This window comes from Phragmites australis, chromosome 24, assembly GCF_958298935.1.
Source record: "Phragmites australis chromosome 24, lpPhrAust1.1, whole genome shotgun sequence".
In the NCBI taxonomy this organism is placed as follows: domain Eukaryota; kingdom Viridiplantae; phylum Streptophyta; class Magnoliopsida; order Poales; family Poaceae; genus Phragmites; species Phragmites australis.
Window position 1 is genome coordinate 13,853,378 of NC_084944.1, and position 8,126 is coordinate 13,861,503.

The 8,126-nt window shown below is 42.8% G+C and overlaps 1 pseudogene; it reads right to left on the minus strand.

Annotated features, from left to right (window-relative positions):
• Positions 1 to 397: 397 nt before the first annotated feature.
• On the minus strand, positions 398 to 7,502 carry LOC133907336 (uncharacterized; annotated as a pseudogene).
• Positions 7,503 to 8,126: the final 624 nt, after the last annotated feature.

Consider the following 8,126-nt stretch of genomic DNA (forward strand, 5'->3'; position numbering starts at 1 on the left):
CCTCTTTTTTGTCCCGTAAAAAAGAGATCGAGTGCCACTGCAGATAAGCCGTTCAGATCTCTCTCCGGCGTTGCTCCCATCGCCGCACCGCACTTGCTGGAGTTGCTCATGCCTCTAGAGAAGAAGGCTGTTTGATCTAACCTTACTCCCCAATAAAATCGATTTCTTCTTCATTCAAAATGGAATTCTTTAACTTGACGGATAGATTTACGGCAGTTGGTGATATTTTATTCTCAAGATGTACAAGTTGGTGATATTCTGGAAATGTGCAGATCGTGCTTCTGGCTACTGAAGTTATGTGTTTATTGGCGATACTTGTTTCACGGCAAAGTAATACTTATCGTGGTAACTATCGAACTGAATAATGATGGATAATTGGATATATTGCTATAATTAGTGGTACTTATCCGTGACACTTAATATGATGCGGCACTTTATTATACTCGTATATGGCTTACTGAGTACACCGGCACACGTAGTGATAACTCACCACACCCTCCTCTCCCTGACGAGCCCCTGCACTCCCTCCCAGAGCCCGCCCTTGACGACGCTGGCGAGCCCCAGCACGGCGGGGCTGCACGCCGCCACGCGCCACAGCCCGGCACGCATCTCGTCGCGCAGCTGCTCGCGCTCCCACCCACTGAAGCCGTTGAAGAACTGGAAGTTCCGGACGCCGACCACGCCGCGCTTCGCTAGCTCCGCGGCGCAGCCGACGCTCTCCCGCGTCCCATAGTGCAGGCCCGGCATCACCTCCTCCAACAGCCCCGTCCGCGCCACCACGTCGCCGGCGGCCACCCAGGGCCCCAGGAGGAAAAGCACTCCTCCAGCGGTCTGCCGATGAAGAGCGGCCGATCGGAGAACGCGCCGGTGATGTCGGCGTCGTCGGCGAAAATGGACTGCGCCTCCGGCCCCCTTGATGGACATGAGCGACGGCCGGTTCAGGATGACGCCGACGGGGCCCAGCATCCCGGCAGAAGGAGGAGCATCACCGTGCGCTCGAAGATGTGCGACCCGTCCAGCTTCTCCGTCGCGATCAGGAGGCACCCCTTCTCGGGCTCCACCAGCGGGTGCGCTCACGGAGCCGGTGGCATGGCCGCCACGACCGGGTTGACGCTCTTCGCGTACTGCTCGTTTAAGTAGAGCTGCGCACGGTACGACCGCCAGTCTGGGTCTATCGCCGGCGCCGCGCCGTCCTCCGACGACCGCGCGCGCGCGTTGTAGCTGCAACCTGGACTCAAGTAAAATATCCATTGATCTAATTAAGCACAGTTTTTTCTAGCAAGGGAGCAAGAAGAACACCGTGAGATGAGCCAGATATCACTCACAAGTTGCAGAAGAGCTCGCACGCCTGTAACCAGAGAGCAGATGAAGCTTGAGCTTCGCAACGCCGGCGTGCGACGGCATCGCCATGTTCTTCGGGGAGGGCTTCGAGGTCAGGAAGCAGGAGGTCTCCATTGCCAGTGCCACCAAGCTACTCCAGAATCCAGATCACTTGGATTGATCAGGAAGCAGGAGGTCAGGAAGTGACAAGGTATGAACGAGCTGCGCGTAAATAGGAAGAACGGATGGAGCCACAGAGGCGCCTCAAGATTTCGGGACCTCCATCCGAGATGGATATAGCTCGCTTTTTAATTTCGCGTTCCGATCTGGACCAATGGTGCTGTGGTACCGCCCCACGACCGGCACGTGGACCCACCGGGGTATGTGGCTCAGGAAGTGTCCCTCAAGTACAAAGGCTTGGTGAGAGCTCTTGGCTGGGGAGGCTCGGGGTCGGGGATGAGAGAACACAGGCGGATGGAGAGCTGCATCATGTTTCTCCGTCATGCCCATTTTGGGCCCTCCATTTTGGATTTGCAGGAGCCCACAGGCATGTGCAACATGCAATTTTGCTCACGTCTGCGGCCAATCTAGGCTCGTGATGGAAGAAAATTACCTGGTCCCTAACTGAATCAACTGCGATGCATGTTTCAATAAAGAACAGAAACTAATGGACTTAGCACACAACGCTCCCTTACTAGAGCAACATTTAAATGAACGCACAGAAAACAGCCGGAGAGAAAAGATTGACAACCGAACGATACCATGCTGACCAGATACAAAGTTTAAGAACTCCACCTCAAGCATCCAACAGACGAATGCGCAACGGTGATCAGATTCAACAAGTAGTCAAATCCTGGAGCCTTTAATTTTTACATAACTTCAACTAAAAAAGAAACTTGAAAAAGGAAAGAAAAAGAAAAGGAGCAACTATGAACATAAGCATGTCAACTTCCTCATTACAAACGCTCGTCCTGTTTGGTATAATTCTGCAGAACAAATAACAAAATAATTACAAAAACCCTTCCTTGGAGAACAACGGTAAAGTATTTAACAGCCTGACAGATAAGAAGCTATTGAATAACTTCAAATTTTGAACGACCAAACGGCTGTTATATTTGTTACAATATTCGTGGTTGACCTTTCAAAATTTTGACCACTAATATTCATACAATTGTTTGATATCAATAATGTTGTATCAAAAGCATGCCAATATCTTCATAGACTTAATATCTTTGCTAAAATATAAATAAGGAAAAAATATGGTTGAGAGAATGAATCAGAGACCATGTAGATGCCCCAACTGCAGGGAGTATGATCTGAGACATAAAAAATATGGTTGAGAGAATGAATCTGTCTATACAATTTCATCTAACCAAATTATCGATTTGAGTAATTAATGGGAAAAGAAAGTTGAAGTTCATGATCTGCGGAGTTCACACGGAAGTATGTACGATATAACTCGGAGTCTAGAGGAGATCAAAATGCAGGAAAGTTCCAAAAGTAGCAATTATGCAATAAAACAATGCAAGAATCAAAACACATAGGAGGAAAAGACCTCATTTATTTTTCATCCAAATTCCAATGGAAAAGTCTATTCCATAGCAATCTCAAAGGGATTTAAGGGTGGCATTCCTTTGTTCCAAAGGCTTCATTGAAGAAGTTTCCTATAGAAATTGAATCCTTCAAAATTCCTTCACTTTTTCTCCATTCCAAATAATAAGGTTTTCTTTTCTCTCTTTATTTAGTTATATTGCAGTTATTGACAGTCCGAAGAAAGGTTAGTTTCTCACAAATTTTTGTGCCCAAACTAAGATAAATAATTGCCCATGCAAGGGACTGGATTAACTACTAGTCTCCGTATAATTCTAAAAGGTTCCACCAGAACTTTGTTGTTTAACTAGCTGAAAAGCTCCATATGCAAGTTTTTGAACGTCCACAAAGCCTTTGTCCCAAGCAAGTTGGGATAGCCTAGAGATGAAACCCACAAGATCCAACTTAAAAGATGATGAAAATATAATAATGATAATAAAAGTACTAGTGATAATAAAAAATAAAGTAATAACGGTACAAGGATACTGAAGTATAAGTTATGGTTCTGGCACATGGATTGCTAACTTTCACACGCTTCTATCCGTAGAAAGTTCTTTGAGGATATTTCATTCCTTCAAGTCTTTTTTTTACAGACTCCTTCCATGTTAGATTTGGTCGACCCGTGGCTCTCTTCACATTTAACATCCAAGATAATTTTTAATAAATTATTGATGTTCGGAATACAATTTAAAATGTTATTGATGATGATTGCATTCAGGCTTTCAAACAGGGTGCAATTATAGGATATTAAGAAGGAACCCACCTACAACTGTGATGGAGCATTTCACATGGCTGATTTCTTTTAGAGAATGGATGATTGGATGTACAACACTTGGCCGCTACACCAACTAGGGATGCACATTGCCATTAACTTAACACTTATTACTTCAACATGACTCATAGATTGATAGTAACATGAATTCACATGAAGCAATCGAGTGTAGCATTATGGTGCACAAAGAGAGCACGCCAACCCAGCTAGGTTTTGGTGATCATGATGCAAAATGGCACTAAGAAGATTTCCAGATCAGATGTGCTGTGGCCTTTACCACCCTTATCGACCGGTGGATTGCAATTCTCCTACCCTATTTGCCTGGCCTTCTAGAACGTGCAGTGACCCGATGGATTTTGTCCTCCCACAATTGAAAAGTTCAGAGAAGATAGTGACTAAACAAGTGCGCACAAATATAAGAAACATCAATAGCCACGGCGGAAGGCATGAAGCGATGGCTGCAACCTTTTCCCATTGCCATTTCATGCTTGGCACGGACATGGTTCTTCAAACTACCTGCCAGCTCATATGGTAAAGAAAAAACAAGGGGATACTTTACGGTTGTACACGTGGCAATACTCTCACATCCAAAAACCACCCATTCAAGAGTCAGTAGTCAACCGGAGCCACTATCAAAGGATTGCTAGCTCTAAATCATGCGCACTGTCATGTAGGGCAACACTACCGGCGCCACATGCACAGTGCGCAACCACCTGAGGAGTCCCAGCCAGCCACAGCTGGGCCTTCTTCCAGTTTAAGTTAGAGATAGCAGTTAGAGATAAGAATTGTTAGCTTAAATGATTAGGATTGTTAGGCCTAAGATTCAGTTAGTTGATTTGTTAGGCAGGAGGGCTATATAATGCCACCTGATTCATCTTTTGATAATCAAGTAGAAGAAAACCCAAACCCGGCACCGCCCAAGTTTAAGCGCACGGTACAGCGCCTGCCTAACTTGCATCGCTATTTCCCTTGTCCTTGACACTCCTCCATCGTAGGCCGTGACACGAACGATCGGAGGAAAGCGAAGTCAGAAAGCTCGCCAATCTTGCTGATGTCCACCGCTAGTTCCAAACACTACTTTGATCCACCATAACATCAAAGAACTTGCAGCAGCATTTTTTTCCAAACATCAAAATATGACTGATAACTGTCAGATTATCAGATAAAAAACTACTGAGTTATGCCATATTACAACATGTACAGTCAAACTATTTAAACATTGACTTCTAATATAAGATTTGTTTGATAGTACAATTTTTTATTAGAAATAAACTTCAATACCATTATACTTTTAATATATTTTTTACTTTGAATGAAGAAATGGCTGTTAATGCAAATATTTGCAATCAATCTTTTAAAAGTTGGACCGCTAATATAAATAAAAGAGTTTGATATCAGTAAGTTTTCATGAAATGAGTATCTCAATAATATCAAATTTTTAGTATCGTTTTCCTAACATATAAGTAAGAACAAAATGAGGTTAATGGTGACAATCAAAGACCATTTTGATGTCAAAAGGGAATATGATTAAAGGTATATACACATATAGCGCCATCTGGTCAAGTCAATAGGTATTAAGTGAATTATGGGAAATGTGAAAGTAAAAGTTTTTGCTCTATAGATATTTTGGTTTTATATTTAGCTAACATTATGGATCTTTGCCTGCTTCGAGTAAACTTGTACTAGATGGTAAATAAATATCCTGCAAATGCATGAGTATGGCTCACCAGTTTAGCAGCAGCTTGTATGATATTCATTCATGACTTGTGTTGTAATTTCAGCACTGGCTTGAGGCTTCTGAACTTTCACCTCCTACTTTGGAGCAAGATATGCCACTGTACATTTCCAGGAAGGAAGAAAATGAGAAGCCTCAATCATGCTGTCAGATTGCTGTCCAAATAGTGCATTTTAGTAGATATCAGATTGCAGTGAAATTAAAGCTGCTCATAGGTGCAGCAGTGCATCCAGTCGCTTCTGTTACATTAGTTCTGCTTTCAAAAGACAGATCACAGCTTGGTCCAGCAGTAGTGCTGCTAGAGACATTTTGTTCGTCGTTTCTGTTTCCAGAAATTGCATGGTCGTTCTGTCCAGGATTCCTGTTACCTGCACACTGACTATCAGGTCTTCCAGTGTTTCTATTAGCAAGAATCTCGAGCTTTTTGGCTTTATGTTTCTTCCCTCCAATATGGGCCTTGAAATTGAATTCAGTAACACAGTCAATCTTGCAAATTTTGCACCAAAAGGAAGGCACCACATTTGGTCTCGGACATTGCAGAATCTGTGATGGAAGCTGTGGAACTTTCACTTTTTTCTTTGAAGGGTACCAATTTGTTTGCTTTCTCTGTATAGTGGCACAACTGAAACTAGACTGCTGTGGAGACACAGCGCTCTCAGGGGCTAACTTTCTCTTAAAAACATCTGGTATTGAATCTGTACCGAACTCCTGAAACTTAAAGTATTTTTATACAATTTGGAATTAGTAATGAGTATTTGATTGCAGCAAAATTATCGAGGTGTGAAGACCCATTAAGAAAGCACAGTAATGAATAGCAGATAGGCTAAAAATCATGCTTCCAGATAACACAATCTTCAATTGCCTAATTAAAGCAGTAAGATATACCTATGATTGACAACTATGCAATTACACAAGCGTAAGTATTCTGATTATCGGAAGAAAAATAATGCAAAGTGAGTTAGAATCTGAGGCTGAAAGAAACACTCAAGGAAAAACAACTAATTGCACAGACAGAATCATTATCAACAAGGTTAGATGATATAGAAAACCCTACATAGGAATGTGTCCTTCGCGAAACTGTCCCTAGTAGTAATAATCAAAGTTTTGCTTTTCATCTTACTGGAGATCCAAGCCAAACTTAACTACGTTGCTTGGCTGACCATCCACAGACGGAATAAGAATCTGAAAAGAATTATGAGAGAGTAACTTATGAAGCAGAATTCTTTGATGGAGCATGGATCATGACCTAAGCACTGCTAATAGGTTCCAGGTAGTTTCATGAGTTGCAATTCAGAAGAAACAAACAGAAAATACAAGGCGTGCATCTTTGTGTGCTAACATGTAAACTCTGACAAGCTCTGTTGGATCAGAATCAGGTATGTTGGCTCAATGACAAGAATAAACTTTATTTCCAATGGAAAAGGACGGACTGATGAAGCAAAGACCTTTCTATAAAATCGTAAAATTCTGCTATTCATCAGTGGCCACGCACTTCCAGTTCTCTGAAGAATGTTTGCCAAATGTTACAACACTTAACAGTAAAGCCATCATCAAACCAGAAGAACCTTACTTTCTGCATTTCAGGGGCTCCACTGAGGCATTTCAGCAGATGTGGATGGATCCTCTCCAATCTCTTACGGTATTCCATCTCCCTCCTAAGAGCCTCCTCGAATGTGATAGTGGGACAGGCCGATGCATTGGATCGTTGCATGCTTGAAGGCTAACCACACCCACTTGCGAAAGCCGGTCGTTCTTCAGCTAGCAAAAGATTCCCTCCCATGCAGGGGCGGATCTACCACCCCGGCGAGCTCTGGCGGCCACCAGAGGTGGTCGGCGGCGGAGCAACAACCACCCCCCTCCGGTGGCAGATCTGCGACCCCGAGCGAAGCACCGGCGAGTGAGAAAACCATCAGAAACGCAATCTCCCTCGATCAGCATCAGGGGGGAGGGGAGCGCTGACATACCGGGAAGGCCGCGTGCGGAAGGCAGAAGCCGAGACCGAGAGCTCCGGCCGTCGAATGGGCGACGACGCGTGCGGCAGGAAGAAGGCAGAAGCCGTGAGCCCGTGACCGAGATAGGAATTATGCCACGGGATTATGCCAAAAAACTAGGGCTTCGTCAATATGAACTAAATCAATTTTTTACTTCTAGATAAAAAATATCTGGTTCACAGAAATAGAGATAAAGAGAAAGAGGATTTTGTTTCAAATCCATATCTCTCTGATTCTTTTCTTACAAAGAAAAGAGATTTTCATATTGAAAGATGGGTTATCATTTATTTTTTAAGATAAAAATCACGACATACTAGTTATATCATTCTCACTTTTTATATATATCTTATGTGGGTATGTAATATATGATTCGTCTATTTCTTAGAGTATGATAGATGAATAACATCTTCTTATAATTTTATTTAATAATAGATATGACATCTATCCAGTAAAATTGTAGTTCAATTGGTCAGAGGACTAGCCTATTAAGATAGAAGCTACGGGTTCGAGTCACGTCAGTCCTGAACTAGGGTTCAATGAATGAATAAATTCATCATTCATTTTCTTAAAAATATTTCCTTGAAACAAGGGAGGCATGTGGCAAGATCCAATATCTATAAGGTACCCTTTCTTCACTTTTTTATTTCATATTTTTCATTAAAAAGAGAGTATTATAGGATTTTTTCACTACTTTGGGTTCACATTTCTTAGTAAAATG